We start from the raw sequence: 10674 nt of genomic DNA on the forward strand, positions 1-10674 counted from the left end.
TGATGGTGTTGTTGTGAAGGACAAACAGACAAAGCAGCTTCTCACCAAAGGCAGTAGACAAAAGGATCTTTATGTCTTGGAGAACCTGCAGTTCATGGCTTACTATTCTCACAGACAGCAAGCTACTACTGATGATGTGTGGCACATGCGGCTAGGTCACCCTCATCAAGACCTTCTCCAGCGTTTATCTCAGAATAAGGCCATAGTTCTCAATAAGTCCAGCTCTCAGCTCTGTGAGGCGTGTCAGCTTGGAAAGTTCAGTAGATTACCTTTTCCTGTTTCTGATTTTGTAGCAGCCAAACCCTTAGAACGAGTTCACTGTGACCTCTGGGGGCCTTCTCCAGTTGTCTCGACTCAAGGGTTCCGGTTTTATGCAGTGTTTGTTGATCAATACTCAAGATACACTTGGCTGTACCCATTAAGAATGAAATCAGAATTTTTCTCAGTTTTCTTGAGTTTCCAAAAGATGGTTGAATGTCAGCTTGAGTGCAAAATTAAAACGTTTCAAAGTGATGGAGGAGGAGAATTCACTAGTAATCAACTGCGTCAACACCTTGCTTCTTGTGGAGTTAAACATCAAATGTCATGCCCTCACACCCCTCAACAGAATGGTCTTGCAGAAAGGAAGCATAGACATGTCACAGAACTTGGGTTGGCTCTTTTGTTTCAAAGTAAAGTACCGCAACAACTTTGGGTGGAAGCCTTCATGACTGCAGCTTATCTAACAAACCTGCTGCCGTCCTCTGTTCTTCCTAACCATATGAGCCCCTATGAAGCATTGGTAGGAAAGCCTCCAGTTTATACTTCTCTTCGTGTGTTCGGGTGCAGTTATTTTCCGTTTTTGAGGCCTTATGGGAAGAACAAATTTGATCCGAAGAGTCTACATTGTGTCTTTCTGGGATACAGTGAGCAACATAAAGGCTATAGATGTCTACACCCACCGAGTGCAAGAGTATATGTGAGCAGACACGTTCTGTTTAATGAAGCACAGTTTCCTTACCAGAAAGAGTATCAGAGGTTCATTACAGTAGCTGAAACTCCTCTGTTAGATGCATGGAAGGCTGAGTTTTTACAACCTCTTTCACCTAAGGTTGTTACTCAAGAACCGGAGGAATATATTCCAGTACAGAAACAACAACAACCGCAGGCTCCGTCACCTCCGGCCCTCTCGCCACAATCTTCTCAGTCGGATGATACAATTTTCTCTGATGAGGATTTTCCACCCTTATCTCCGGTGGTAGTCCAACCTCCGCCTCCTGCTCCAGTTCATCAGATGATAACAAGGGGAAAAGATGGAATCACAAAGCCCAACCCACGATATGTCATGATGAGTGTTAAAACAGCTTATCCTGAGCCTCGATCCGTTGTAGCAGCTCTCAAAGATCCGAAATGGACAGAGGCAATGGGACATGAAAAAGGAAACATGGATATAACTCACACTTGGGATCTTGTTCCTCCTGATCCTACGATTGAACCAATCAGCTGTGGGTGGGTCTATAAGTCTCAACTCAACGCTGATGGTACGCTAAGGAAGCGCAAAGCTCGGCTGGTAGCTCGAGGTAACCAACAAGAAGAAGGAATAGACTTTGTGGAGACGTATAGTCCAGTGGTTCGCACTGCTACTATCCGTTCTGTTCTTCATATTGCTACGGTTCAAGGGTGGAACATCAAGCAACTCGATGTTGAGAGTGCGTTCCTCTATGGGGAACTTAAAGAAACAGTTTATATGAAGCAGCCTCCCGGGTTTGAGGATCCAGAGAAACCTCATCATGTGTGTAAGCTAAGAAAAGCAATCTATGGTCTGCGCCAATCTCCTCGTGCATGGTTTGACAAGTTCCGCACGTTTCTGATTGAATTTGGCTTCAAATGCACTCACGGTGACCCCTCTCTGTTTGTCTATCTTCATGGGAATGATGTGATATATCTATTACTGTATGTGGATGATATGTTGCTCACAGGAAACAACGATCAGCTGATTGACAAGCTTATGGTCACATTGAATGACAGGTTTCGCATGAAAGATATGGGTCCTGTACACTACTTCCTTGGGATCCAAGTTAAAGACTGTGAAGAAGGGTTGTTCTTGTGTCAAGAAAAGTATACGAAGGAGCTGTTAGAAGTATCAGGTATGGCGTCGTGTGATGCAATGGCGACTCTGTTGCCTCTGCAATTGGACAGAGTTGTAGGTCAAGACAAACTGTTTGATCAACCCACTTACTTCCGGAGTCTTGCAGGCAAGCTCCAATACTTGACACTTACAAGACCAGATATTCAGTTTGCTGTCAATTATGTGTGTCAAAAGATGCATGCTCCGACTGTTGCAGACTTCAGCAACTTGCGACGCATTCTGCGTTACCTAAAGGGAACAAGTCATCTCGGTTTGAAGATCAATGCAAAGACTGGCTTTCTTCTCTACGGGTTCAGCGACAGTGATTGGGCGGGATGTCGTGACACACGACGATCTACTGGCGGCTTCTGTACGTTCATCGGGTCTAATATCATCTCGTGGTCAGCAAAGAGACACCCTACGGTTTCTCGATCTTCTACTGAAGCAGAGTACCGTACTCTGTCCCTTACTGCAACAGAGCTGAAGTGGTTAGCGTCTTTGCTTGGGGAGATGGGGATATCTCTTCCAGACACCCCACAATTGTACTATGATAACCTTTCTGCTGTGTACTTAACCGCAAACCCAGCTCTCCACAACCGGTCAAAACACTTTGATACAGACTTTCATTACGTCAGGGAAAGAGTTGCCTTGGGTGCCCTGGTTGTCAGTCAAGTCCCTGCAGCGCAACAGCTTGCTGACATATTCACGAAGTCGTTAGCTCAGCAGCCATTCTGTCTTCTTCGGGACAAACTTGGTGTTGTGGAGCCTCCCACCACAAGTTTGAGGGGGTGTATAAGCCTGAAGAAGTCAAGTCCGGATATAGCCCAAGCCTCTACGCCTCAACAGTCTCAGCCCATTAAGCCTGTTACACTCCCGTGCAACGGTAACAAAGGAACAACCTTGGTGACGTCAAAAGGCAGTCTTCTTACGGTCTTGCCAGCTAAGGGGATCCACCTATCTAACCGATTTGATTCCATAAAGTTGTGTGCTGTCACATGCTGAGCTGTGCCCTAGTGTCTCTTTCTCTTGTCCTTAGTCCTTACTATATAATGTCGCAGTCCTCCATCATTGTAAGACAGGAAAGAGAAGACTAATAAGAAAGCTATCTTCTTCTTCAAGTTACCTTAAGCTTCTCTGAGCTTTCATCACGTTCATAGTAGCTTGTTCCCACGCAAAAGAAGAAAAAACAAGAGTCGAGTTCCACTTCACATATACCTATCAATACAAGTTTAATTCAGCTATTACACTTCTTCAGTTTGTTTTGTTTATTCATGCGCAATAGTGCTAAGATCCAAATAATTAAAATTGGTTTCAACCAAACAAACAAAGAAAGCTTGAGGAGCATTCACGAGCATTGTCGGCAGAAGACGGAAGGTACATAATGTTATTTGACTTTCAAGCCAGTAAGTTTTTGAGACGACCCACAAAAAAATTTACAAACAAAACGTTACAAATCAATGATTCCTCAGCTCTATGGGAAAAAGGAAAATATTTTTTAATTGACACTAAGTTATAATATATATGTCTACATATATGATTTTTATACTAGATTATACATGAAGGTTTGTAATTGTTCTAATACTTCAAATCTATTCAGAGATTTGGGGCCATGTCCAAATAAAAAATTTAGAATTTAACTGGTATTCAAAAAACAAAAAAAAAATTCTTAAATATGGACATTTTGTAAATCTAGATTTGAACTGGATCCAAACAGGAAAACATGAAAATATTCCAATGTATTTTGTTTAGTGACATTTTTTTAATTGAATTATACAAGGGTATCTTGGCCCTCTTACAGAAGTGGATCTAGACTAACCATGTGTTAGCATAACAACCTACGTTTTCAGTCTACGTGCGAGTCCCCTGACTCTAGCGATGCCAAAATGTTAATTCTCCAGTGGCCGAAACTCGAATCCTTGTGGCTTCACCATATTGGATTTTGTCCTGAAGTTAATCACCACCAGGCTACAAGCTCTGATTTGTATAATAACATTTTGAGTATCATGTACTATTTGAATCCGGCTCGAATTCGAACAAGCATCTGAAAACCTCCAAAAAACTTGACAATGTGAATTAGTATCTAAGCCTAAAAGGAGTATTCGAAACCTAAATAAATATCCTAACTACTCAATTTCATGTTTATCTTGATCCAATGGTAAAAAAATACACGAACCAAAACTATTATTAATTAAACCTGAAATAAGTTATTCTTGAACATAAAAAGCCTGAAATAAGTTCAAATCCAAAAAAAATGATAAAAATTTAGAAAGAGTTAGAAAATTTTATGAGTCTAGTATTATTAATCAAATCAGAGCAGACATATATAAAATCTTAATAACACTTAGGAGGCTGAATTCAAAATCCCAAAAAATCTAACCTCAATTCGAACAAATAACAAATATCCGAACATCTCGATTTGTTCAAGACGTTTCACGTCAGCCGATTTAGGGTCTAATTGGTTTTTCCGCACCATCCACAACGCAGTTTTTGTGATTGGTAGCGACTGTTGGCGTTTTACAACAATCACAAAATAAAACTATAAACCATTTTGTACCGCTCCAAACTTATCAAAATCAAAAGAAGAGTTAGAGGGTGGTTGCGGGAGTAAATTTGTTTTATTTTATATAAATAAAAAAATAAACAATTTTAAATAACTTTTTTAATTGAGATAATAGAAATACTAATATATATTATATTATAAATATTTTTTTAAAAATATTTACTATAATTGTTTAGATATATATATATATATATCCAAAACTAATTCTTAAAATTTTAATACTATGATTTTATAAATATAATTTTTATATTTATTATAATAAAATGATTTATAAATGTATTTTTATATTTATTATAATATTACACATATAATTTTTATATTCATTATTTAATATTTTATTATTGGGTTTTAAAACTATCAATTTTATAATTAATTTTTACATATGTGGCCTGATTAGTGTAACATCAACGGTTGCGGACATTTGTGGATGCGGGTGGTTACGATTTTTTAAGCGTTATTAAGATATTTGTACGACTGATACAACAGTTAGAAATTTATGCGTTTGTTGGATACTTCTGAGTGATTAACTACTAAATGCATTAGTGGTTAAATAATAAATTAACAATATTTATATTTTATATAATTATAAAAATATTAAAAGCATATTATTATGATAAACATAAAATTATATTTATAAAATTATACCATTCTGTTTTAGAAAAACTATAGAAAATATATTTATTTCAAAGTTTTATTTTATAAATTAAAATATAATATATATTTTAGCATTTCTATTATTTTAATTTAATATTTTAATTGAATATTTTTTTTATATAGTTTAAAGAAAATATTTTACTCTGCTTTAAACGCCCATAATTCAAACGTTAGATGAAATCATCTTTTGAATTTAAAAAGTTTAGAGTTGTTTGAAGCAATTTATAGTGTTTTTTTACAATTGTTGCAAAACGCCAATAACCGCTATCAACCGCAATACCAACCGCAAAAGGTGCGTATTGGGGTTGGTAGCGAAGAAATCAATTATGTCCTTTATAATGTTTTAAACTGTAACCATCCACATCCCTAAACCTCAACGGCATTTGAATTAGTTTGTTTTGTTTTCCAATTATATTGGGCCTAAGTTAAGAAGACCCAAATATGTAAACAGAAATATTCTAAGAAATATTTCCGTTAGCCCAACGCAGCCCAAATAATTAGAAAACATAATCTTGCCGATCAAACCTACAAATAATGGCCACCACGGTCCTATACCTGCACGTGTCAAGTGCGAAAAAGTGTTTTAAGGGATCGTTTTCTCTTTCACCGCGACGGCCAACAACGATTAGATTTCTGCCAATAAATAACTTCTGCAGTAACTTCTGCAATAAAGGGTTGGTATCTCTCTGCACAAATGTGCCTTTTTAGCTTGCAAACCAGAAAACTAAAAGAAAACTATGACAAGTAAATGAGTTCATATATTTTGCATCATAGTAAAAGCCATGTCCAAAAACGCGTTCTACGCGGTTGAGTATCCGGCGAAAATAAGTGAGGGGGAAGACCACCGTCCCGATGTGGCTCTACTCGGTCATAAAATCGGAATTTCTAATAAAATTTCATTTTTGTTTCAGTTTATGTTATCGGGTTTGTTTTAGTCGGATTTGTAAGAAAAACTAATAGAATCCAATATAAACTTGTTGAAAGAGGAAAATAACCTAAGAAGAAGGAGGTAAAATCAGAAGACTCATTAGGTTAAACGAGGGAGATGATAAAAGAATTACGATTTTGTCCTTTATTTAAGAAAAAATATATTAAAATAGCACCTATGGGGCTTTGAACTTGAGCAATTAAATAGTTACATCAGTTACAAACCACTTGAACCAACATATTTGTTGTCTATTCTTAACAAATTATATACATATATCTCTATATACACGGAAAAGATTTAAAATTAATCCTCGATTAATCGTCGATTAACCATCAACTCGCTAAGTCCATACCGACCGTCCGAGTCAAGCCTAGATAGGAACATGGAGTAAAAGTGTATACTAATTTTTATGTTATTATACTATGTGGTATGCTTCGCAGTTTAATAATTCTACATTGAACCACATCTTTGACCGTTGCTATAAAAGAATTGGTAGTTCGTTTTGTGTTGGTTTACAGTAAAGTTTTTGTTTAAAGTTCTTGGTCTACGTGTCTTTCTTATAATGAATCAAAAGTTATGCTTGTTCGTCATTACGGATTAAATTTCGTTTTTCGCAACTCTAAAAATGCACTACTCCCTCATTTTTATAATATATAATGTTTTCGTTTACTCAAAGATTAAAAAATTATATTCTTCTAAAAATTATTTTTAAAAATATAATTTTAAAATCATTCAACCAATTATAAAAAATATTATAAAATCTTATTAGTTGAACAGTTTCCAATAAATTTAAACTTTAAAATCTCAAAATATTATATATTTTAAAATAACATAAACCTTTTAAAATATCATATAATTTGAAACAGAAAGAGTATAAAATCTCAAATAATATATACAACATAATACAGTTTCAGCCTTCTATATTTTTTTACAGTAAGCTGTAAAAAGTTCATGTAATAAACGAAGAATACGGCATAAAAGACGACAAAACAAATGACAGCCCCAAAACAAGGAAGTAGGTAACAATAACATTCCTTAAAACAAGGATTTGCTCAGGGTCCCTTATTGGTCCTACCCTCTAACTCAATCCCCTACATACATGCATAGAGGATGCTTCTGTTCATATACATAAACGCTCACATATAAGAATGGGGACACTAAGTGCGGGGCGTTTTCGTATTGATTTGACTAGTTTCCACAGATGTCACCAATCAGAATGAAAAACTAGAAAAGGCGTTTTTTTTAAAACGCAATTGAAATACGCACACGATTTTCAAGAAACCGAAACAAGCATAAATGTAAAAAAACGCAGTTAAATGGTGCCAGCACCAAAATAGTAGCAGGACAACTAAAGGTCCGAATGGAGACCGCAGATTTAGTAAAATAAACGGTACAGAATTAAAGTGCGGGACGGTTCAACTGCGGTTCGTGCGTTTTACGGAATAAATGCGGTTTTAGTAAAATTAGCGGTGTGGAATTGTATTTGATTGGTGAAAATATATAGTTTGCGGAATTGAACAATTAGAGAATGTTTAAGAAAACAAAATGCAAAAAAATGTTAAACATATATATCAATACAATTAATACAATCAATATATCACTATAATTAATATAAATAAAATTTTAAAATAATATAAAAATATCTTTTAAATTTACCTGATTATTTTTAAATTTAAATTAAAAACAGAGTAATAACACTGAACAGAATCACCGGTTATGACAAGCTTAACTGATTTTTGACCAATTTTCTAGTTCAGTTTTGTTGTAATTATTTTCATATTATTAATATATATATATGTGTGTGATTTTAGTTTGATTGTTTTCTGAAAAGAAAAAGCAAAATATTTTAGGTTTAAAATTGTAATAAAATAAATATTAATTTCTGATTAATTTCATAAAATATTTTAGATGAATAAAATCTATACTTTAAAACTAATAAAATAAATTATATTGAAATTAACTGAAATAAAATACGACAAAAAAAGATAAATTATATTATTTTTAAAAATAAATTAAGTGGATCTTCTAATCCAAAAAAATATACACAATGCAAGCTAAAATATTATTATATGCTATCAAAAGCACACCAAGAAATGTAAGATACTTTTCAAAAAATAAAACATTAATATCAAGAGGACGTCAGTCGATGATATTTGGAACGTGGACTTTGTGCCATAATAAGGTTAATCACTTACTATTAATTAATAGATTTCGAAATAAATTGTATGTTAAATATTAAATTAATTATTCTCAACTGCGTTTTTCATTATACCCTACATATTGGTGAGGGTCCAAATATAAGGTGCGGTTTTGTGATATGTGTCTGTCTCGATAACCGTGCGCAGATTTACTTTTTACTTATTGGAAAAACGCAAATTGAATAAAATTAAGGTGAATGGTGTTTAGAAAAATACCGAAAACCGGCCCGCTTTCTTGTCTCCATTCAGTACCTAAAAAACGCTTTGTACAGTATATTACTCTTTCAGTATCACTTTAAATGGTGTTTAGAAAAAAAAAATTGTTTCTTTCAGTATCACTTTAAATGGTGTTTAGAAAAAAAAATTTGTTTCAAAATAATTGATGTTCTCATTATTCTAGATAGAATTTAATATCATTTAAACTTTATGACCAATTGCAAAATACTAATTTTTTTTTTATTGGTTGAATTAATTTCATTTAATGATATTTTTATGTAATCAAGATAAATTGTGTAGAAGTTTGTATTTTCTTAATCCAAGAGCAAAAACTTTAAAAATCACTTAAAGTGATACAGTGAGAGTATAATTTTTTTATTGAAAAACACAGTACATTATAAATTTGTTTCTCTTGTAAAGTGGGTATTACTTTTTTTTATTACGAGCAAAAAAATATGAACTTTACACTTGCACTTTTAAGTCAAACAATAATTTTGATAAAACCATACCTGATAATATGTCAGTTATATAGTTATTCAAAATAGTTAATTAAAATAATAAAAATAAAAAAATAATAACCAAACAAAATTTATTGTATATAAGAATACATGGTAGATTTATCCGGAACCGGAGAACCGAACTGTAGAAACCCATAAAAAAAAAAATGGTCGAGTATCTTTTGGGTGGTCGAGTCGCAGACGATCAGATTGGTTTTGTCTGAACCATGAGTCAAGTATCCCACTAGACAATGGTTAGACAATGTGGTATATTTACTCAAAAGACGTTTGAAGCATGACACTTTTGGAAGCACAACAGGAAGATCAGAAATTGGGCGAAAAACCCTAATTTCGCTATTATGAAATTTTTCGAAGAAGCCGGAAACACGGGAAATATTTTCCATCAAGTAAGGATTCACTTGGAGTTTATTAAAAATAATCAGATCATCAGAACGGGCGTCGAAAAATATTGGGATTGATCGCGGGACAAAAAAATTCACCGGAAAAACGAAAATTGGACAAATGGACCGAGAAGCTCGAGGTGGCTCGATCTATGAGATCAGGACGTGGTGGCAACTGCCTGGCATTGTATGTGGCAAGAGAAGCATGAGGTGTTGCAGTAAAAATGATCACAGCATGCGGAGTGACACATAGAAGCACGAGGTGGATCAGCCAAGCACGAGGTGAAGCGATGCATGCGACCAGGCCATGCGGCCAGACATGTGGAGGACGTGGTGTCTCCTTGCATGGAGCCAGGCCATGCGGCCAGACAGGTAGAGGGCGTGGTGTCATCATGCATGAGACTGAGACATGCAGCCAGCCATGTGGAGCACGAGGTGTCGCCGCACATGCGTCCGGAGCCATGCGAAGCGACACACGAGGTGCCACACGGCTTGTTCCTGATTGGTTGCTGTTTCCTATAAATAGCCCACGATCCCCTCTCATTTGAACACATTCAGAACACTTGAAAGTCAGTTCAAAACGTGAGAGAGAAAGCAAAGAAAGAAAGATCGAGTTTCGATAGTTTTCGAGCGATTTAGGCAGTTTTCGAGAACAGTTACTCTGCCGATTTTGAGTCAGCACCTGGAGAAGGTTCTGTTCAAGTGAAGAGAGATCAGTTCTAGTGGAGACCAGTTCAAGACCAGTCTGGACGTGGGTCTGCTTGAGAAGGTCGAGAAAGGGTTCGGATCGCAGAAGTCGGGTTTGGGGTCAAGACCACGGTCAACCAAAAACTGTGAGTTATAATCGATTGATTGCTGAGTTGTTTTCATGCAGGGTCCCGTTACTTGGAAGTTGGATCATGGCATGTGGCTGGGTCTAACTGAGTAACGGTTTGAATAATTGAGGTTATGTTGATTGAGTTGATGGCATGCTTGTTATTGTTTGAGAACCGTAGTAGCATGCTAATGGTTAGGTTGATTGGTTAGTTAGCGAATGCGGAATGCTTAGATGATATCGCTAAGTTGTGGATAGTTAGGTATTCTGGAATTAGTCTTTATGCTAGATTCTGGAAT

The sequence above is a fragment of the Brassica oleracea genome, chromosome C6, assembly GCF_000695525.1.
Source record: "Brassica oleracea var. oleracea cultivar TO1000 chromosome C6, BOL, whole genome shotgun sequence".
NCBI lineage: Eukaryota > Viridiplantae > Streptophyta > Magnoliopsida > Brassicales > Brassicaceae > Brassica > Brassica oleracea.